Source organism: Halichoerus grypus, chromosome X (genome assembly GCF_964656455.1).
Source record: "Halichoerus grypus chromosome X, mHalGry1.hap1.1, whole genome shotgun sequence".
NCBI lineage: Eukaryota > Metazoa > Chordata > Mammalia > Carnivora > Phocidae > Halichoerus > Halichoerus grypus.
The window spans coordinates 102,400,624-102,424,046 of record NC_135727.1 but is presented as its reverse complement, the minus strand read 5'-3'; the positions used below and the strand labels follow the sequence as shown (position 1 = coordinate 102,424,046).

At 40.5% G+C, this 23,423-nt stretch overlaps 1 pseudogene; it reads right to left on the bottom strand.

The window, feature by feature from the left end:
• Window positions 1-3,745: 3,745 nt before the first annotated feature.
• LOC144380402 (poly(A) polymerase alpha pseudogene) lies at window positions 3,746-4,788 on the bottom strand (annotated as a pseudogene).
• Between the last annotated feature and the right edge of the window lie 18,635 nt (window positions 4,789-23,423).

Genomic DNA, 23,423 nt, shown 5'->3' with positions numbered 1-23,423 from the left:
AGAGCCATTTCATTTTTTAAACTTTAGTCTCTAAAGAAATGGCCATGTATGTTTACATAGACTCTTTCCAAAAAAAGGTCTATCTTAGATCTAATTTGTGTAATATGTCCCCAATCATAACATCTTCTAGATTTATGAAAATAAATGCCATCCACTGTTGTTTTTGGATCTATTCTTCATGAACTACAGAGTGATCTCCTTAAAATGTCAAGTGGATCATGCTAACACCTCCCCAGAACTTTTCAAGGATTTCCCGTTATACCGAAAATACTATTTTGAATCCTTTGGGAGCTGACCTTTGCCTTCCTCTGCACACTCTTTGCGCTCATTGCCCTGCCAACACTCTGTCTATACTACTCCCTCCTGACCTTCTTTCCTTCCTTCCAACACCCAAAGTTCTTACCTTAGGGACTTGGTGCATCTTCCTCTTTGCCCTTTCCATACCCGGCTTCTTCTCATCCTTGAGGACATGCTGTACACGATTACTTTTCAGAGAGGCCTTCCTTGAGTTTTCATTTGAAATTAGGTTCCCTGTACACTTTAACAATACAAATTTACACTTTATACCGCACTCCTCATGGCTCTTCTCTGTGTCTATTTATGTGATAACGTGTTTCCTCAAGACAAGTAAATATGTCTGCGTATGGGCTTTATCTGTTTCACTCAACACAGTGTCCTTAGAGCTGAGCACAGTGCCAACATTTCTCAAAACAGATGAATTAATGCTGTCGCAACTCTCCTTTAAACAGACAGGACAAATTCAGTCAATGGATCTGTTAAAAATAAATATATATTTCTCCCCTTCCTAGGGTCTCCTGTCCATATGGCTTTGTTCTGATATTTTTCTTGTTCAGGTGGTTATAAATGGTTGTTATAGAAACTGATATTAATAATCTCTGAAATGTTTTCTATAATAGAGTAAGAAAATAACGTCATTAGGGGAATATAGTTTAATTGATGAGTAGAGGAATTCAGGAAATGTCAAGAGGCCAGAGTGCTACTTGGGGTTGTGGAATCGGGGAGAAATCTCCTATACCTAGGTGATCAATGGATTCGAAGGATAAGTATATCCAACATGCAATTTAAATTTACTTGATATACCATGCTTATACATTATTCAGTAGAATGCTGTTTAAAATCATATCCTATTCACTTTTGACTTGGGGCCTCAAGGAGTATGCATCTCATATTAAGTTTTCCCTTAGGGTAGAGGAAAAGGAACAATCCTGAGACACAAAGTAGAGGATAAGAATTAATTTAAGGCAGACAACCAGAGCAGGAGATGTCCCCCTTCTCTAACACCTCTACCAGGAATTTACAAAAATCCTTGATGGGACATTGGACTATCTCCAAGGAGTTGAAACCAATATTATGTAGATTTTTTTTGAAGGCCCTAGACTGTGTCTCTAACAAAGAGCTTAGGGTTGTTAAGCTTAAGGGCATCATATAGTTGATCCAGGGCTACAAGTATAACTTTTTAAAAATAAGCTTCAGATATTGATGTTAGTAATATTCTCTAGGAATTATTCAATGATTCAGCTAACACTGTGTCATCTCTGCCATAAAATATCCCATAAGCCCATTAAAACCACATGAAAACGTATGTAAAAAATCACTTTGGTTCTTAATGCTTTACAGTTTTCCAGGCTCTAGGAAGGCAGCTTTCTGTATCTGTTATAACATTTTGTAACTGTAACTTAAAAAGTACTATATGTATGCAATGAGATAGACAATAAAATGCTTTTGAATTGCACACACACACATACATATACACTCAATAGATGGAGATAGAGATATACACATATCTATACATGCATATATACAGTATATTTTATCTATATCAAAATATATCTAGTGGAAATATTACAAATGATTTCCCAAGATAACTTCTAAATGTATAGATAGTAAAACCTATCATTAAACTTATCTATTTAAAATAAAATCTAAATCTCTAGCTCTTTAATGTTTGTTCTAAATTAATAACTCCAAGCTATTATTTTTATGTTCTTTTTTTTTTTTTAAGATTTTATTTATTTATTTGCGAGAGAGAGAATGAGAGACAGAGAACATGAGAGGAAGGAGAGTCAGAGGGAGAAGCAGACTCCCCGCTGAGCAGGGAGCCCAACGCAGGACTCGATCCTGGGACTCCAGGATCATGACCTGAGCCGAAGGCAGTTGCTTAACCAACTGAGCCACCCAGGCGCCCCGTATTATTTTTATGTTCTTAACATTGAAAATACTATATACTTTTGTCACAGAAAATTAGAAATACTGAGCACAGTTAAATATAGTCACAATCCCAATTCCTTTAATGCTAAACATTTAGCATATTTCATCCCTGAATTTTTCTCCGTAAGCTTGGTATTGGTTGTTGCTGCTGTTTCTTCCTCCCTCCTCCCCCCTCCCTCCCTCCTTCTCTTTCTTTTTTTCTTTCTTTCTTTCTTTCTTTCTTTCTTTCTTTCTTTCTTTCTTCCTCCAAATTTGTTATCTTCAAAATGTGTTTTTAATGAGGGAATATATCTTCTGTTTACAATATAGTTCCTGAAAAATAAAAGGAGTCTAGATACTTCAAGGCAAAACAAACTCCACTCATGAGATACTACATACATCATGTGAAAGCAACAATCTGATCTCTAGGTTATGAAAACTAGAATTAAAAAGTCACTACACAGAAAATGTCCAACTTTCCTGCTTGGCAAAGCTTGGGTGCAATTCCGTGAAATGTTTAATCTGAATTTTCCCCATTGTGTCAACAAAATGACAATACTGAAATCTGTGCCTGGCAGTTTCGATCTAAATCCATAGCCACACAAAACACCAGATACTGCATTACACCTGTTAGTATAACAATATTTTCTTAGGGAGTGGGAGGGAAGGCAAAGTGACTACAGAGAATGAAAATGTGGGAAGAAGAAATAGTGTCTACTAGATAACATAAATTAATGGGGAAAAGAAAGCCTCAGTGCATCTCCTAAGGGTGTTAAGACTATACTCCAACTTTGGAACATTAATTAATTAATTAATTAATTTATTTATTTTTAAAGATTTTTTATTTATTTATCTGAGAGAGAGAATGGGAGACAGAGAGCATGAGAGGGGGAGGATCAGAGGGAGAAGCAGACTCCCCACTGAGCAGGGAGCCCGATGCGGGACTCGATCCCGGGACTCCAGGATCATGACCTGAGCCGAAGGCAGTCGCTTAACCAACTGAGCCACCCAGGCGCCCCTGGAACATTAATTTAGAAAGATAGAGGAAGGGGCGCCTGGGTGGCTCAGTTGGTTAAGTGTCTGCCTTCGGCTTAGGTCATGGTCTCAGGTCATGATCTCAGGGTCCTGGGATGGAGCCCTGCATCAGGCTCCCTGCTTGGTGGGGAGCCTGCTTGTCCCTCTCCCTCTGCCCCTCTGCCTGCTCGTGCTTGCTCTCTCTGTCTGTCTCAAATAAATAAATAAAATCTTTAAAAAATTAAAAAAAGAGAAAGAGGAAGGGTTTGAATAATTGCAATTTAAAATGAGAAGTGCATATATGATAGTATAGAGCTCAATGGAGGATTCATAAAACATGTTTGGAAAAATGTGTTCATTTTCTTTGTCCAGATTAAGAAAGAGTAACTAGGTTTATCAATATCTGACATCCTTCATATACTGTTGTTAGCAAATTAATAATAGCACTCCTGCCTCTGCACTTACTAATTAGGACTTTTGAACAAATGTGGATTAGCCCAGTGAGGGAGGTCACCAAATAAACCTAAACCTTTTCTTTTTCAGTCATGTTAACCCTGTCCACTCTATTCTCTTTTTTAGCACTTGAAGACAACTGGTTGAGTTGGCAGATACTGTTTATGGATCCCTGAAGTTGTTGACAGGTAAATCTCAATTTTATTGAATCCTTGAGAGTAGGAATGGGATTTGCAGGCTGACCAAGGATATTGGAAAGGTCCATACTAGGGGTTTTCTGAGGGGCCAACAGAGAAGCCCCTTAGTTTCTAGTTGAGTTGTAATTTTCTTCATATAAAGTTGTTCATTTATTTCTGTTTTCTCATGTCCACTCAAAACAAGACTGTTAGCTTCTTTACTTGTTTTATTCTCTTCTGTTTTGGTTTTCTTGGGATGCTCTTCTTTATTTGGTGAGGATGTCCTCTTGACTCCTACTATAGGATTAGGTCATTTTGCTGCTACATTCCTTGAAGGTCTAAGTGGTTGGTTTACAAGACATGTTGAAGAATGGACTCTAGGGACTGTAGGCTTTGGTCATGGAGAAATGGTTGCTTGTGTGGCACTTTACGACATGCTTATACTCGATGTACCCCCTGAACTTTCACTGGCATTTACTTGTGGAACAGAAACTTCACTAGCCTGTGTGTTGGTCACGCATGTTGTTACAATTGGAGCAGGACTGTTACTGTCCCAGGAGGTGTCAGAACAAGTTAGTGGACCCGTCTTCAGAGCACTAGAAGGTTAAGGCATAGGCATGAAGTTATCACTGTCCACTGAGAAGTAGAGGCTGCAGTCACTCAGACATGTCAATCTGACACCTTCTGTTGAATGATTTTACCTTTTCTGAGGCCCATGATTAGGTAGTTGTTGAAGCTGATTTGTTTCGACATGCGCTACAGCAACTTTCACATAAACTTCAAATAGGTTGCTACTTATTGCATGCCTATAAACTGTATCTGTGAAAGACTGAATATCACAGGTGACAGTAACATTGAAGTTATCAGAGTTTTTTGTTTTTTTAGACACTAAGTCAGTCACCTCTATTGTATGAAATTCTTTCGTATTCTTTCTCATTCTCCTTTTAATTCTTACTGTGGATCAGTTTTCTCCCTGCCCCTGGATGAAATTCCTACATGCCCTCTAGTTTTTCCAGTCCCTCCTAAACAATGATAAGAAAAAAAATTAATCTCTTTAAAGCACTGACAAGTTCAATTTCATCTCATGATGACTTAACTCCAATCTAGTGTAGTGGTATTTCAATTGCCAAACTTACTTAAAGTTTTCTCCCTCCTAAGCACAGAGCTTCTTGAGTATTGGAAGCCTATAACAGGAAAGGACAGAACTAGTAGTGTCTTCTCTTTGTTGTTTGCTGATTACTATATGGCTGACCCCAGGGCAATGGTGAAAAGGACATGAGCTTAAGTGGCTAGACCAGTTGGAATCTGGTGTTGAGGCACTTTGGTGATAGTAGTTTTCCAATGATGCCTCTTCCCTTCCCAAGGGGTACATTTACAGGATCCTTAGCAATATTCCTATTGGAGACCCCCCCACTGCAACTCCTTGGTGGGAGGAATGCCTTTTGTCTGGCTGGCTGTATCCAACTTCACCCTTGGCCTTTAGGCCTTCAGCTATTTATAACTGGGGTCCCTACGTATCTCCAATCAGTCATCTGGGTCCAAATTAATATTGATAAAATCCATATTGGATCCCTTTTTTTTTTAGTTCATATTTGGTCCCCAGGAACCTGCACGTCTGCTCAACCTTTGTTGGAAGAGGAGCTGGCTCCCAGGGCAGTCCTCTACTCTGCCAGGAACGAGAGGCCATACCAGCCATAGCGCTTGCCTTTAGTACTAGTAGACAGAAGTCAGAGCTTGTCCTCTTGTTCCTTGAGCTCTTGGAAAACATACTTGAAGATTTTCTTATAGATCTCAAAGCTCCTCTCACTTTAGGTGAGGGAAGGTGAAGCACAGCATGGTTAAATATTTCTTGAAATAAATCCTCTCACCACTACACCCCCCCCCAATACTCCCACCAGAGTGGGTAAAGTGAAAAAGAAAATACCAAGTGTTAGTAAATATGGGGAACCACTGGAACTTTCATATACTACTGGTGGAAGTATAGATCGGTATAATAACTAGAAAATGCTTTGGCATTATATACTCTAGCTGAACATATCTATTCTCTATGACCTAGCAATTCCACTCTTGAGGCATATATCTAGCAGACATGGATGTGTATGTTCAACAAAAGTATGTGCATAGAAGCTTTATGTTGTACATACATACACAACAGCACACACCAATATATCAAAAACACAATATTGAGCAGATGAAGCCAGGCACAAGAGTATATATACTGTATGACACTACATAAAATCCTTAACATAGGTCAAGTTACTCTATGTTATGTTGACAGTCAAGAATGGTGAGGTGATTGGCTGGAAGAAGCTTGAAGGAGGGATTCACAGTGCTGGTAATATTCTGTTTCCTGATCTGATGCTAGCATTCTGGGCAAACTGAGTTTTGTAAGATTTTATTGAGCTGAACACTTAACAATACATGCACTTCTCTTTCAGATATAATACTTGAGTAAGAATTATAAAGCAAAACAAAACCAAAGCAAGCCAACAGAAATTAAATTGTCTTGACTTTTTAATCTCACCCTTTTATCTGAACTGGAGATAAGTGGTCCGTTAATTGTGTCACACTCAGCATTGGGCCACCCTCTTTGCAAATCCCCTTGGCTTAGATTGCATGGTTACCAGGCAACTATTGTTCTCTTCTCAGCCTTTGTGGCCTCTTTCTGAGCCTACAGGAAGAACTGCATTTATCATCCTGTCACATAAATGATATGCTTGGTACAAAGCTATCAGAAACTTGGGGACCCAAACGAAGGCTCTGCACATGCTCATTGGCACGTACTGTAGGTCACAAGGTGCCCAAAGCCTTAAAACAATAAAACCTTGCCAAATGGGACCCGAAATAACAATGTTTCTACATTAGCCTCAAGGGTCACAATTCCAGACTCATTCTGCCCAGATCTTTTGCTAATATCTCTATTAATTCACATGGGATATGGATTGACACAGCGACGAAACAATTGGGAGGACTTTGTGGAAAATGTGTCAGAGGGGAAAAGAGATTTACGCCATTAGTCTTTGTTAATTCTTTTATCATGATGCAGGCAGGCGCTCTGAAATGAGCAAATATTTAAGGTTCTTTGAGTCAGATTGTTCTTTCTCATATCCACGCACATACTCCGGACCCAAAAGAGGCTACACTGATTCAAGCAATGCCCAAGTAGCAGGATATTTGGATAGACTCTCTGAAACTGAATTACTAGTCACAGGCATGAAGATTATCATGTTTAAAGATGCACACTGACAGATTGTTTTCTATCTGGGCAACGTCACTAGCAACACATGGTATTATCAAATTTCCTACATCTCCGTCGACACTAGGTAATGTTATTTACTTAAATATCTGCATATGTTATATGTATATATGCATATATGTGTATGTACCCACATATCTGTGACAGAACTTTCATAGGTGGAAATGGCCTTTCTGACATTTTAAATTTAAAGAGAGAGAAAGCATATTGGCCATCATTTTACCTCCTACTTTTTACGAAAAATCTTTTCAGCACAAAATGACCATTTTATTGAGTTGCTGTTATTCTAACAAAATATAAAACTGAGCCTCTGATCAATCTCTAGCAAAGAAACTCTATAAAGGAACATAAGGACAATGGTCTCAGCTTCCTCAATTAGTTTAAAAATTGACAATTACATTAATCTCAGAGGACCTTGGTAGATACTATCTGAAATGGTATTCATTCTTTTGTTCAGAGCATTGTCTAGTGCCAAGCTAATGCCAGAGTAAATTATTAGCAATTATTTTTCTCTCTTTCAATAGCTGGAATATGGAGCAATTCCTGTGGGTTTTTTTTTTTTTTTGTATGCAGTTTATTATAACACATGTTGTAATTTCAGAACATATTCTTTTATAACTATCTGAAATTATTATTATCATGATTTATGAGACCATTTCTGAATGGGAAAATTTCTTCAGATATACCAAGGAAAATAATGGGGCTCTTAGAATTTTCTATTTTAGTATATTATGAAGCAATAAGACACTTGCTTTATAAAACTTGCTTACAATCTTATAATGCTATTTCAAAATGCTTCATACTTTAAGAGAAGCTGGATTATTATAATAGAGCTAATGATTATTCTGTGTTAGTGCTAACATCCTTACTCATATTTTCATACTCTATAAAATACCAATTTTTAAGAGCTTTTTTGAGGTACACTTACATACCATACAATCCACCCATTTTAAGAGTACAGTTGTTTTTTAGTAAATTATAGAGTTGTGCAACCATAACCACAATCTGAAATATTCCCATTTGCTCATTTAAATTCACTCCACTGTCCTATCCTCAGTCTTTGGCAAAGACCAATCTGTTTTCTGTCTCTATAGATTTGCCTTTTCTGGATATTTCATGTAAGTGAAATCATATAATATGTGGTCTTTTGTATTGGCTTCTTGTACTTAGCTGTTCTTTCAAAGACTCATCTCTGTTGTAGCATGTAGCAGTAACTACTTTTTTGTTGCTCAATAATCTGTTTTTTGTGTATACCAAGTTTTATTTATACATTTATCAATTGGTGAACATTTGGGTTATCTTTAGTTTTTGACTATAATATACAACGCTGCTATGAACATTTATGTTTAAGTCTCTGTGTGGACATGTGTTTTTATATCTTTTGGGTAGATACTTAGGAGTGAATTTGCTGGGTTGTATGCTAAATTACTCCATCCAGTATCACAACTCAGATAGCTGTGATGTTGGCCTTCCTTGATAGTTTGCCACCAAGATAGCTATTGTTTCAGACAAAGTCCCTGCATGTGGGTTACCAGATTGGGTCAACTTCCACTGGCAGTAAAGCTCCTGAGTTTCATGGCTTGCCCACCTTAGTAGAACTACCATCCAGAATGAGCTTAACCCCAGGGGGACAGGGGAAAAAAGGGAGCAGGTACAGCTAAAAATGCCATAGACTGACACTATTCATACCTGAAGCCTGAATTTCAGCAGTTTTTCAAACTTCTCAGATTGTTATATGCCTTTGGTCAATTTCCAATGTTGGAATGTAACTGTTTTGACAATTTTGTCCAGTTGTGTGATTGTGTATTGAGGTAGAGGATTTGCCAGTCCCCTTACTCCACCATTCTGGAAGTCTTTTCTCCTCTAAATACCAGTTTTAAAACTTTTTTAAAAAAACAAAAATATCGGGGCACCGGACTGGCTCAGTCAGAAGAGCATGCAACTCTTGATCTCAGGGTTGTGAGTTTGAGCCTCACATTGGGTGTAGAGATGACTTAAATAAATAAAAACTAAAAAAAAACACAAAATATCAAGGCCTCTTTTTTTTGGTATATTCTTGTACTTGTGATTTATTTGGTAATATGTATTTTTTCTTTTTTTATATATAATGTATTATTTGTTTCAGGGGTACAGGTCTGTGATTCATCAGTCTTACACAATTCACAGCGCTCACCATAGCACATACCCTCCCCAATGTCTATCACCCAGCCACCCCATCCCTCCTGAGTGGTGGGGGGCGGGAAGGCCTCTTCTTTAGGCACATACATGTTTTCATATATAGATTACTGAGAGTCTTAAACATTTCTCATAAAGACCCTCAGGAAAAAATTATATGAGTATAGATAGGGTAGACAGTGTTATTTCATGGAAATATGCTAAGTTGAGGATGCAATAAAATATAAAGAACTTTCCTTTTGTCATGCTACCTCCCTGTAAAGGAATAAAAATGAATCTTACCTTGCACCAATAATGGGGCAACACTAATGTTTTCAGATTGTTTAGAGCTCTTCGTTATCCTGCTCCCAAATTCTCCACCTGCACACACCCACACCCACACACATCTTGCCATGAATAGTGACATTTAATTAATTATGCACATGATTTCCAATAGTTAATTGTGGATTAGCTTACTAATGTCAGTGGGGGGCTCCATATGTGCATAGTACTGGCCTGTTTCTTCTGGAAGAAAGGTAATGACAAGAAGATTTTGGGCTCCACTGCTGAGCTCCCACAAGCCATTTAAAAATATTGAAGAAATGTTCACTTGGAAATCTCTCATTATAAGTCTCTCTCCATGCCATACCACCCTCCCCCGCCACACACACACACACACACACACACACACACACACACACACACACACACACACACACAGTTTGTCAGTTAATTGCCTGTGGCAAAAGTTAATGTTCTAATAAACTAGGTATTAACTGATGTAATGAGTGGTATCATGTGGGTTATTGCCATTATAAACCATACTTAACAGTTTAGAAAATCAATAACATATTAAACAAAGGTTAGTGCTTCTGGAAGAGTTCCTTGGCAAACAGTTGTTTTCTGACAGATTGTGACTGATTCTTCTGCTTCTTGGAAGGGAGACATGTTCTGCTGCCTCAGGAACTATTAAGACTTTGTGTATATGGCAAAATCACACACACACACAAACACAGACACCAGTGAGCCAGAGAACCATCTCTCAACTTCCATCAATGGAGCTGCTAATTTATAGATCTACAGATTAGGCGGGAGGCAGGGAAAGGGAGGCGGCCAGAATCCAGGCCTGATGCTCGTTTCCTTTGCTTTCTCCACACACAAACCCATTTATCGGCATCGGCTAATTAGAGGAAAAGCAGGGAGTAGGGTGACGTATTAGGCAGTTTTCTTTAAATGGGAGTTTGCTGTGCCACAGTCAGGAGTGGTGCCGATCGGGTGCGAGTACTCTTCAGGCCGGGGCTATCGACCTGACAGCGCTGCTTGCACAAAAGCAGCCAGTTGGAGAAATGCAGATTCCCAGAAGACTCAGCGGCAACCCTTCCCAAGGCAAGACTGTCTGTGTTCTGTCAGAATATACTCCTCTACCTGAGCTTCTGGAGAGTCAAGTCGGAGAATAACCGGGAAATGTGTGTGAGGGCAATAAGTGAAAACAGCATCATGCTGACTAATCCTTCTTGAAAGGAGTTCACAGCCTCTATGAAATGCGTGCTGTTGTCGTCAGAACCCCACACACCACATTCTGTCTCCTGTTACTGTGATCCTGTCTGGGAATCTGGTTCTCGATTTCCCCCACCCACCTCTGAGCTCCTAATAGGATACTTTCTCCAGCTTTGCCTGCTCTGATGTCTGGCCTTATTCTCAATACATGCCTGACATTTCTTCCTCTTCTGATTACTAAGTTTCTAGATCTCGTCCTTGATTTTATCTGCTCTGTGGCCTTACCCATCTCCTCCCCTGATCTTCAGTAGAATTTACTCCCTCTGGTGGATTTGGCTGGTTTGAGGCCCCCAACTTCTGTTCTGAGACTATAGGCCAGTGGGGACTTGTTACCCTCAGATGGGTTGGTCCATGTGAGAGGTTTTCCCAATGTTACTTTCGGAACTTGAGGATACAGAATTGAGACACTCGTGGGATGGTTTTCCAGTCTTACGAATGTTATATCTACCCCTCTACCTAAAAAGTCACAAAGGTATTTCCTTTGCCACTCTGTTTTAAAAAGCCATTTGTTATCACTCTCCATCATACCATACATTTTACTTATTTATCTTGTTTATTTTCTATCTTCATAGAAGGTAAGCTCTATTAAGGTAGAATTTTTTTTTTGTCTTGTCCATGAACGATCTCAAGTACTTGAAACAAGGTCTAGCATAAGTAGGTCCTTGGAAAATACTTGCTAAATGAATAGGTGAATGAATCAAAGGAACCTGACTCTAGTTAGTCTTGCAGTCTTTAACAACTGAGTTACAAAAGTTATCTCCTAGTAGTTTTAAAAGGAAATGAATGAAGAAAAAATAAATCATTGTGCCAAAGTCAACAATAATTTGGCAATAAAATTATGCCCTACAGTAGACGGTGTGTGCTTGGTCCGAAGGGTGGTGGAGAACTGGTCTGTTCGACTGAGTGGATGAATTGTGTCAGCTGAGTCAAAGGGGGGTGAGAGGCCAGAGCAGCTTTTGTCCTAGTTACTCAGCCAGCAAACCTCACGGAATTGGCCTGTAAATAACATACTCATCAGCTTCACAGAGCTCTCTGCACAGATGATTTCATTTGAATTTGATCTCCCCAAACCCCTCCTAGTAGGTTTATTGGATGTTTTCTGGCATGCCCGCCTGCTCTGTGAAGCTAATTTACATTCAGGAAAATGCTCGCCACACAGGCAATGGCAGATAGAGTTCAGGTTTACCCCACCCACTGCCATGTCCAAGACTGATTGCTGTGACAGCAGTTTAATGGAAACAGTTTTATTTTGTATTTCTAGAATCACCTTTGAATTAATTATTTTTATTGTATTGATAACCTTAATCAAACAACAACAGAAGTTCTCCAAGTAAGTAGGCGTAAGTAAAAGACAGATGTACATTACCAGCTAAACTCATGAAACCCAGTAACAAGCATTTACCATGGTCATTTCTGATCTAAAGGGACATTGGTTCAATATTGTGAACACATATAAACAAACTCTTTCTAGGATGCTGATCAGTACTGACCAGCTCTGCCTCTACTGCAGGAAACTGCCTCCCTCAGAGCCGATGCTGCCTTCATAGGCAGGTTTGTAACCTAAGCTCACGTCCAGGTTCTGGGGAGGTGGTTGGAAGAGGGTACCTGACTGAAGACTCATTAATCCATGGGCAACCCTGTAGCTGTGTGATTTGAAAGGACAGTTATGCCAACCCAACTGTCTTTCTTAGGGATTTGAACACAGAGAGTCAGAAATAATTTACAGGTCAGAAACTGTAGGCAGAAGCTGAAGGGATGAAGTGAGAATATAAAAAGCTAACATTTACTGGGTCCCTACCATGTGCCTGATGCTACCTAGCACCTTCCATGGGCTATCTTTTACACCCCCATAATAGCTCTATAACCCAGGCACTCTTCTTAATTTGCAGGAAGGTAAGTTACTTGACCATGCAATGACTGGTAGGGCCACGATTCAACCCAAGTTCTATGTGATTCCAGAGTCTCTTCTCTTAATCACTGCATGACACTGACTACAGAGGAGAGTGAATTTGGTATAAAGGTCCAGGTTAAAATTAAGAGGGATGAAAACCCATGAGTAAAGAGAGAATACCAGTTGTTTGAGAAAAGGAAATGCAATGGAATAGACCAAAGAAGAGCAAGGATAGCTTGTGGAAAACCACACTTCCCAGGACAAAGAAAAGAGAGGTAATCTTCAGAACTGCCTTAGGTCAGTATGGCATTCTGCTGTCAGGTCCAATTTCAAACTACCTGTATCCCTGCATTTTACTCAAGAACTTCTCTATCCTTTGCCAATAAAAGAATCTTTTTAAAAAATTGTATGTACCAAAGAACACCATAAAAGTCCATTTTGGAGGGACAACAACAAACACAACCATAGCATGTATGCTGCAAGTATCCGGTTTTTTCCTCCTGTTTCTATGCTTAGTTGCCAACCCGTCTCTCTTGGGAAGACTGGCATGCGGGTGGGCCCCCGGGAGCCTGAGCCAGAGCTGGAGCCAGGATACCTGATGCTCATTTCTTGTTTGAGTGTCTCCTCCCTGGATGGGCCCTTGGCATGTAGGAAGACGGCAGCTCCCAACAAAGCATCTAGAACCCAATGTCATCTTCTCTTTCTTGTTATGCCAGAGGCCTTTCCTTCAGGTGCTTCATTCTGCTGACTCCAGCACTGACTAGAAAAATCGGGCTTTGAGGTGATCCCAGGGCTACAGAAAAGCACAGTGGTGCTCATAAGAATGCCTCAAGTCATCACATAGGCCCGGTAAGGGAAAGACATCACATAGGCCTGTATGCCGTGCACTTCTGTTGGGAAGCATTGATCCCAGTGGTCATGCAACTGAGGATGTATGCGTCCTTACAGCACATCACCCAGGCAGCTGTTCTTCCTAACAACCACAGCTGGACTCCAGGGCGTGAGGGAGCCGTAAAGGTTTTCGCCCGACTCCTAGCACCCGGGAATGGAAGAACCTTTTCTACTCCTAAGTTTCTCATCAAGAATAAGATTCTCATCTCCTACCTTGGAGTTGTCCCTAGGATTTCGTTTTCTTCATCTTTGGATCATTCACTTTGTTCTTTGCCTTCACTTGCTTCTTTCCACAAGACTGAGTTAAGTTTTAAACTCATCATCTGGAGCACCTAAGCGTTCTATTTCTTTGAAAATTGTAAATGAAGAAATGTTCTATAAAGGAAAGACCAGAATGACCTAGTCAATGATTGAATTGATTTTTTCCATTTTACAAGGTCCCAGTAACCTCACATTGATTAAATGACAATGCACTTAGTTTTCTGAATGTGCTATGATAAATTAGATATCTAAATGTCAGATGAAACCAGGGCTGTCTGGAATTTCCTGATATGCTCCCTGGGCATGTGTGCATGTATTTGGGGAGTATATGCATGTTGGCTTTTAATAAAAAACAACAAAACTGCAATGTTTTCCTACGTTACTTAGGTTTTGAATGGGTTGATCAACACAACATCACTGTCCAATCCATCAAAAAGCATTATTTTTAATTAAAATAAGGAATAGTCAGGAGATTACAGAACACAGTTCAATTTTTAAGTATATGTTATATAAATAAAACCTGTTTTTGTGGATTTAAGAGAACATTTGTATGCTGTATTCATTATCTACCATAAATATATATATCTTTTATTTTGTAGAGTCAGATTTACTGAGGTATAACTTATTTTTTTTAAAGATTTATTTATTTAGTTGAGAGAGAGAGAGTGCAAGAGAACATGCACGTTGAGGGAGAGGCAGAAGGAGAAAATCTTCAGGCAAACTCCCTGCTGAGCACAGACCCCTATGAGGGGCTTGATCTTACTACCCAGGAAATCACAACCTGAGCCAAAGCTGAGAGTCAGATGCTTAACTGACTGACCCACCCAGATGCCCCTGAGGTGTAATTTAGATACATTAGAATTCACCATTTTGGGGTACACAGTTTAATGAATTTTGACAAATATAAACAGACATGTACCCATCACCATAACCATAATAGAGAACATTTCCCTAAAGTTTCTTCATGCCCCTTTGTAATCCATCCCCTTCTGAATCCCCAGCACTGATCTGATTTCTGTTCCTATAGTTTTGCCTTTTCCAGAATCTTGTCCTATAATAGAATCACACAGTATATTAGCCTTTTGTGCCCAGCGTTCTTCACCTACAAAGCATAAGGCATTTGAAATTCTTTCATATTGTTGCCTGTACCAGTAGCTTGCTCCATTTTAACTCTGAGTAGTATTCCATTGTCTGACATACCATAATAAGTTTTTCATTCACCAGTGGAAAGACATTTAGTTAATTTCCATTTTGAGCTGTTACGAACAAAGCTGTTAGGAACATTCGTGTGTAAGTCTTTGTGTGAACATGTTTTCATTCTCTTGGGAAAATACCTAAGAGTGGGTATTCATTTTATTTTCAAATGAATATACACACATATAAAATAATATATGAAAACTGTATATATGAAAGAACCTATAGTTCTTACTAAGAAAATTTTATTTTTGCAAATGAGACAAATCTATAAACAATAGCTGGGAAAGCCTAGTTGTTACGTGAACTAGGGTTTTCATTTGGGCAAGACTAGCATGTATTTAATGTTTGATACTCTGGTCCTCTCTGAAACTTCCAGAGGAATAATTCAGAAATTTCAGTGGTATCGAGGCTTTTTGAATTTAATATTTTGCTTTTGTTTTTCTATTTTAGATAAGGTATAATATGTGTTGCCTGTACCAGTAGCTTGCTCTTTTTCAAGGCTTTTGAATTTGAATTTGGAATTTCAAGATTTTGAAAACCTTTGTAAAACTATACATTTTCAAAATTTTTCTATAGAGTAATAAAAAATTAACCATTTTTCTTCACTATAAGCAAAACTCCTTAAGGTAAAATGTGTTCATAGAGTAAAAAGCTCTAAATTTAGTTTAATGATCCTTTAATACAGGGTTGAAAAACAATATGGAGCAGGGGCGCCTGGGTGGCTCAGTCGTTAAGCATCTGCCTTCGGCTCAGGTCATGATCCCAGGGTCCTGGGATCGAGCCCCGCATCGGGCTCCCTGCTCAGCGGGAAGCCTGCTTCTCCCTCTCCCACTCCCCCTGCTTGTGTTCCCTCTCTCACTGGGTCTCTCTCTGTCAAATAAATAAATTTAAAAAAAAATCTTTAAAAAAAAAAAAGAAAAAGAAAAACAATATGGAGCAGTAAGAAGTAGATAATTTTAGAGTGTCTCTCTACCTTACTGGTATTCTCCATAATCTAGGACTCAACCTATCCTTGAATCCACAGGATCACAGACCTGGGTGAGTCCCTCTCAGCCTTCATAGTAGTTCATGACTTTACCCCCTGCCTGCAGCATTTGGACCAGGGTGGACATCTAGACCTGTCTAGGCCAATCAAATGCTCTTTCACAAACCCTGGATTGGGACTAAACTAAAGCATTTTCTGTGGGCGTGTCTGAGTCATTGTGTTCAGGGACTGTGAGGCAGCGATTTTTCCACTACTTAACTGAGAAGCAGAGAATGCTCATCTCCAAGGAGGAATGAAGCAGATGTGCAGAGGAATCAAGAAGTGAGATGCATGCTCCCACTGACTTTCTCAGCCTTGGTTCCAATCTGTAGTTTGCAGTGGTTCCTGAGGCCTAGAACACCGTCTTTTTTTCCTGTGATCCGTGAAACACTTAAAGAGCACACTTTTGGTTTAACTGAGCTTGATACAGCTTCTGTCACTTGACTTCAAAGAGCTTTTAACCACTAGAATTGGGAGTCTTCCACTCCTCTCCACTAACTAGTTATGGGATCATGTAAGATACTCAAATTCTCTGGGCTCTCGTGTCTCCTGGGCTTGGTAAAGAAGAACACAGGATTTGGAGTTAGTCAAAACTGGCTTCAGATGTGGATTTTACCACTTTCCCTTTCTGGGAGTTGAGGTAAGTTTAACTCTTTTGAGCTTAGTTTTCTCCACTAAAAGAGAGATAATGATACCTTAGATTTTCTGTGAGACTTTCATGAGAAAATACTTATTAAGCAAGCAAGATCACTGCTGTTGTATACTGAGGATTCAAAGAGGGTGACAATGATTATTACTTATAATTCTGTATAATTCTTTTCCCTTCTCTCTTCCTTCGCTCCCTCCTTTTCTTTCTTTCTTCTATAAATATTTCATTTTTCTATGCACTAAGTCTGGTATTGAGAATGCTACATGTCAGTGAAGGTTAAATACACATTCCCCTAAAGAAACTGGGACTCTTACCGGGAAGACAGACTCTCCAGGGCAGTAACAGACATGTGTATAGGAGGGCGCTCACCCACCAGGCAAGCTGAGGAGGGACGCAGCTAGAGTCCAAATAGCCCCTTCAGAGCATTATTGCCAATGAAAAGTCTAGATGTGGCACATAAGGGGTGTAGGCAACAGCATTTCCTGACTTGAAAGCCTGCAGGATAAGCCCTTTATGAAGTGCTTCTTGAGATCTGGTGATGTCAACTTAGGCCCCGAGGTCAGATACATTCTCACAGTATCAAGCTCCTGGGGAGAATTCGTCTGGGTGGTGGCGGCTAAGGTCCCTGACCTCGCCCGTCTAAAAACGACAAAAGGTTAACATATGGGCAGCAGGCAAATGACCAAATGGTCTCCTAACAGCCTGGAAAATTCGCTTGATCTTTGTTGCTCCAAAGGCAAATGTTTTCTTAACTTACAAGCTAAGGCCTGTGTTATAGGAACTAGGGCCTGCGCCCGTGGCCCAACTTCAAAGAGCTTTTCCCCAGCCTTTGGCCACAAGAGCAACCCAAGTTAAATGAAGATTGACTCCCCTAAAAGTCCTCCTCTGAGCCAAACTATTCCACTTCCTTGTTCAAGTCAGAATCAATGTTGCTTCTTGGTGGTCCTTTAAATAAAAGTAAATTACTCTTTTTGTCTCTTCTAAGTCAGAAGTGTCTGGACATACCTATCTGCCTTCTTCCAAACATGCTGACGGTGCTGCAGATTTAGGTTCGTGAAAAGAAACAGGGTTGTCTACAAGGGTCGTAGTGCGTATGTCTGTCTGTCTGCTTGCTTGTGGCAGCTGAGCACACGTGGTGCCCACGGCAGCTGCAGTTCCTCGGTTCTCTCTCTGAACTGCCTGACCGAGCTCTCTGCAGAATGGCCTGGGCTGGTTCTGTGGCTAGTGGCAGGTTCTTGAGCGATCTAGAACTATGTCTTCCACGTAAGAAATCTGTTTCCTGAGAGCACCTGGCAGATGATGCTGCATCCACTGCTGCTCAGTGACTATTAACCGGCAGAATTTCCTCAGGGTCCACTGGGGAGGGGAGGCACCGAGTTGGCTGCGTCGGCAGCCTGTAGTTCTTCTTGAGGTTCTTGAGGGGAAACTGAGCTTCAATGAAACTGGGGCTTCATTCTTCACCATTCAGACTGTTTCTCTAAACTGTTTCAGTGTCCTCAGCCCAGATGGAATAGTGGATGTCTAATTCCTGGTGACTGTTGGGGTTTTCTCGCTTTGAGAGATCCTGGCACCTCTATCGGGCTTTGGAAGCCACACGTTCTTTGTGAGGCCCAGTTTCAAAGTATTCTCTGGCTGCTTTTCTATTACGTATAGCTCAGGGAAAGATCAGTTTTCCTTCTCTCTTAGAGCTGACTCTACCAGCCCTGAGTCAAGTGATTCCTCTGGAAAATATGATTTAGTAAATCCTCATCTTTTGTGGTAGCTGTTTTATTGGAGGGTTGTTGAAAATCTGCTGGAGATGATATAACCCATCCAACACTGGACACTTAAGCAAAGGTTTTAGTTATGTTCTGTGAATTCGGCAGCCAGAAAGTCTGTGTCTCTGTGCATAGTACAGACCCTCTCAGACTCCACTGAGACCACCTCATCCCCTGCTATATAAAGAAAAATTATCTACCACAGACTGTGTTCAAGGTATATAAATCAAGACATAAACAGACATCGAAGCCAAAATTCTGAGGCCAACCTGAGTCAATTCAAGTTTATTTACGCATTCTTCACTGAGCCTTTTCATTTGAACCCTATGAAGAAAGTTCAGAAATATTAATTATAGGTTAAGATAGTAGCATCTTTTGCACGTTTCCTTTCATGTCAAACAAACACCATGCCAAGGGAGCAAGGATTCTCATCTTTCCTTGATGGTTGTCATCAATAACACTGTGAATCTATCACTTTCTACAAGGCATTCCAATATGCATTGTCTCACTTGATCTTCACAACATTACGAGCAATAAATTCTACGGGAATTTAATTTTACATGGTCGTTTCAGTTCCAGGGAGGCCTCAAAAGGAAGGTGGAATGTGAGCTGACCTTTGTGGGAGGGGGAGTGAAGTCTGCATGAGCACTTCTCCCTGAGCAGATTGCAATTGATCTACCTCTAAGGGGCGTAGCCCTCTTTATAACCCCGTTGACCTCAGTGCACGTGCACAGATACCTCTCTCTTCATGCCCTTCCCCACTTTCTCATTATGGATGCGCCCTGGGCTTTCCTCTTACTACTATAACCCCTGCCTTCTGGGCCTCCTTCCATCTGGGAACATGGCAGAGGGTTGTGTTGAGGCATGGCCTAGACTGGGAGTCCAGACCTAAATTCTAACCCCAATTTTGCAATAGCTGTACGATGTGTGACAAATTTCATCTGTTATGAAACAAAGAGGGTGGTCGACAAGACCATCCTTTAGGTGACTTCTTTTAGTATAGGGCTAGTTACAGAGGTGTGGGCAGGACTAGGGAAGCCCAGGGGAATGGGTGAGGCACCCAGGGACCTGCAACAACAGAAGCCTTAACCACACCTGAAGGAGAAAGGTGTTTCGGTGAGTGGTGGAGAGAGGGAGCCTTGTGGGAGGGGTTGGTGGGTGGAAGTTGTAGCCCTACGGGGGTACAACCACTACCACAATGGCCCTAGCCGGGAGAAGGGACGGGACTAGAGTCCATGACCTTGCTCTCCTCCTGCCCCCCAGGCTCCTGCGGACACCTCCCGTTGACCAAACCCAACAGAAGCCCGAGTGCAGAGGAGCCCAGGTGATGTATACTCAGCCTCCCTGAGCACAGAGAAGGACAGAGAATGGCTTTCAGTGGGTCTAAGGGCAGATGGAACCTAGATCCTGGAGACCCCAAATGCTAATTTGGTTGTTCTGTTTGCAATGATAGGTTCTAGCTGTGATTTGTTTGTTTGATTGTTTATCCACTGAAACAGCCTTTATTTCCATCTCTATGTGCAAGTGCTCTCTGGTCATTTGCAGATAGAGTATCCATTTCATAAATCAGCCGGTTTCTCCAGGATAGCTGAAAAACATTGATCTTTATTTGAGGACTGGTCGAAATGTACAAACTCCAATTTAGAAACGAGTACTGTTGGGGTGCCTGGGTGGTTCAGTCGTTAAGCGTCTGCCTTCAGCTCAGGTCATGATCCCAGGTCCTGGGATCAAGCCCCATGTCGGGCTCCCTGCTCCGTGGGAAGCCTGCTTCTCCCTCTCCCACTCCCCCTGCTTGTGTTCCCTCTCTCACTGTGTCTCTCTCTGTCAAATAAATAAATAAAATCTTTTAAAAAAATTTCTTGCAGACAATAAAATTTTATCAGCAACACAGCTTTGGTAGTCGTCTTAAGGTAGGTGATATTAGAATAATTACAATTAGGGTAACACATGTTTAGTGTTGAAGAACTTATAATGGAGAAAATATTAAAGTGTTTGGAACTTTACAACTAGCATTATTCTATTTAACATTGCAAATGAAAACATGAAGAGTGAAAAATCCCTGATTTTATTCTTTATAAGAATCAATATATGTTCATATACTGGGTTGTGTATGTGTGTGTGTATGTGTGTGTGTCTGTCTGTCTTCTGACTAATAGCTCTTCTTCTTTCTTCCAAATAGATGAAACATAAGCAAATGCTTATGAAGCAAAATACTGTGCTATACAATCTCATAGTTTTTACTTGGCTTATATTGAAACTAATGGAGTTTCTTCATCAGTATGATGGAAAATTTTTTTGTATCTAACTTATGAAACCACTCACTCTGGTTTTCTACTTTGTTACCACCCCAATACTCTATTGGCCAGCTCTCTAAAGTTCTGAGCAAAATGTAGAAAGGTACAATGAGTCTGCAATGCCATATCAGATCGAACTTTAGGACTGATGTTAAACAAACCGGAGAGTAAATATTAAGCGAAGAAATAATATTATCTTCAAACTCCAGGTTTAGGATCTGTGCTCTTTGATTTCATTCAATTAATTTATGAAATACAAATTAGCTTTTAAACACTATAACACAATACCTTTCAACAAGCATTGAAATGCATTGTGTCTTTAAGCCTGTGCTTTAAAAATTTACCAAATAACGTTAGGTGGCTCCTAAGGGATCTGATGGCACAATAGGACAAGTGGTTCTATCTATAGGCAGAGATGAGGACACAGTTGACATGTACAGTTTTACATGGTTTTCCCAAAGAATGTCATGCTGTGAAGAGCAGCACAGTTGCTCAGCTGAAAGGCAGGGAGTCAATAGAAGTACACAGTCCACAAATGTGAACTTGGGGCTGCTGTATAGCAAGGACTGTGTGAAGTGAAGAGAAACAGGGGCATGTTATGAAGTCTTGGTGGAGAATGGGGTTGGAAGGATAAACCTCAGGTCTCCCGTTCTATTCCTCACTCCTCTCAGCAGCCTGTATCTGCCTTAAGATGTTATGATCTCAGACCTTGTACAAGAGGTATGTGGGGGAGTCCAGGGTGTTCATGTCCACAAATAACTAGTCAGTAAAAACAGAGAAAAGGATGGATACTTTCTTTTTTTTTTTTTTTTTTTTTATGTTCAGTTAGCCACTATATAGGACATCATTAGTTTTTGATGTAGTGTTCAACGATTCATTAGTTATGTATAACACCCAGTGCTCATCACAACACGTGCCCTCCTTAATGCCCATCACCCGGCTACCCCCTTCCCCTCCCCCCTCCCCTCTGAAACCCTCAGTTTGTTTCCCGGGGTCCATAGTCTCTCATGGTTCATCTCCCTCTCTGGTTTCTCCCTTTTCAGACTTCCCTCCCTTCCCCTATCGTCCTCCATACTATTGCTTATGTTCCATATATGAGTGAAACCATATGATAATTGTCTTTCTCCACTTGACTTCCTTCACTTAGCATAATCTCCTCCTGTTCCATCCATGTTGATGCAAATAGTGGGTATTCATCCTTTCTGATGGCTGATTCCATTGTATATATGAACCACATCTTCCTTATCCATTCATCTGTGGAAGGACATCTCGACTCCTTCCACAGTTTGGCTATTGTGGACATTGCTGCTATGAATATTGGGGTGCAGGTGCCCCTTCTTTTCACTACATCTGTATCCTTGGGGTAAATACCTAGTAGTGCAATTGCTGGATCATATGGTAGCTCTATTTTTAACATCTTGAGGAACCTCCATACTGTTTTTCAGAGTGGCTGTACCAACTTGCATTCCCACCAACAGTGTAAGAGGGTTCCTCTTTCTCCACATCCTCGCCAACATTCGTTGTTTCCTGTTTTGTTAATTTTTGCCATTCTGACTGGTGTGAGGTGGTATCTCGTTGTGGTTTTGATTTGTATTTCCCTGATGGCTAGGGTGGATACTTTCTACTCAAGTCCTTAGTCTTCATGATGCAGTGGACTGACAAAGTCCCATATTGATAAAGTCCCATATTCAGACCTATCTGAAGGAAGAGTACTAAAGGTCCCTATTAACATGTAAAGCTGTTTGTCCACATGGGGTCACGGATTAGCCACCATTCAAATCTGGAGCATACATGATTTTACTGATTAGTGAGACACTAACTAATGTGATATGGAGAGAAGACAGAAAGCAGGGGCGCTGCAGTGGGAATGGGAAGGCATGATAGTTTACCTCAGCCTCAGGGTAGCCCTGGAAATAAGGCACTTGACTCTCAAGGGCTGGGTGGGATGTGAAGATACGGGAAGAGAGGAGCTTTGACAGGACGAGTCTCCCTGAAACTCCAGTGGGCTCAGCTCTTCTCTGGTAACTCAGAGGAAGACAATCCAGCGATGGGGTCTCTCTGAAACACAGAGCCAGGGAAAGGCAAACATGCTCCATTCAAGCTCATCTCCAAGTCAGTCACCTGTCCAGGTTCCTTAGCCCCATGCTCTTTAATGTCCCTTGATTCTGCTTCACTTGTGTTCTTTTGTGATGAGAGTCTTCCCTCTCCTTTCAGGAAGTATTTGGGGATGAACAAACCAGAAGCCTTTGAGGGTCCCTCAAGCTCATGTGCTTCAGTGTCATAGCCTGTGGCTTCTGGAAAGCAACCATGTGGAGCTTGAGGAACGTGCTCCCAAAATGGCATGTGCTTGTCTACGATTCCACTGTGAGATAAAGTTAGGAAGCAAACCAAAATGTGAGATAATTGTTCTTACTTGGGATGTTTTCTCTCTCTCTTTCTCTCTCTCTCTCTCTCTCTGTGTGTGTGTGTGTGTGTATCTGAAGGGAAAAGGAACATCTTTCAAGTTCATGTATATAACTAGACAGTGTCTTTTTTGGTTATGATTTGCCATTTTTTGGGTTCTTTTATGGTAGAGCAAAAAAAAATTGCACTGTCAATATTATATTTTTGAAAAAGTAACCTATTAAAGTTAAAGGAATAA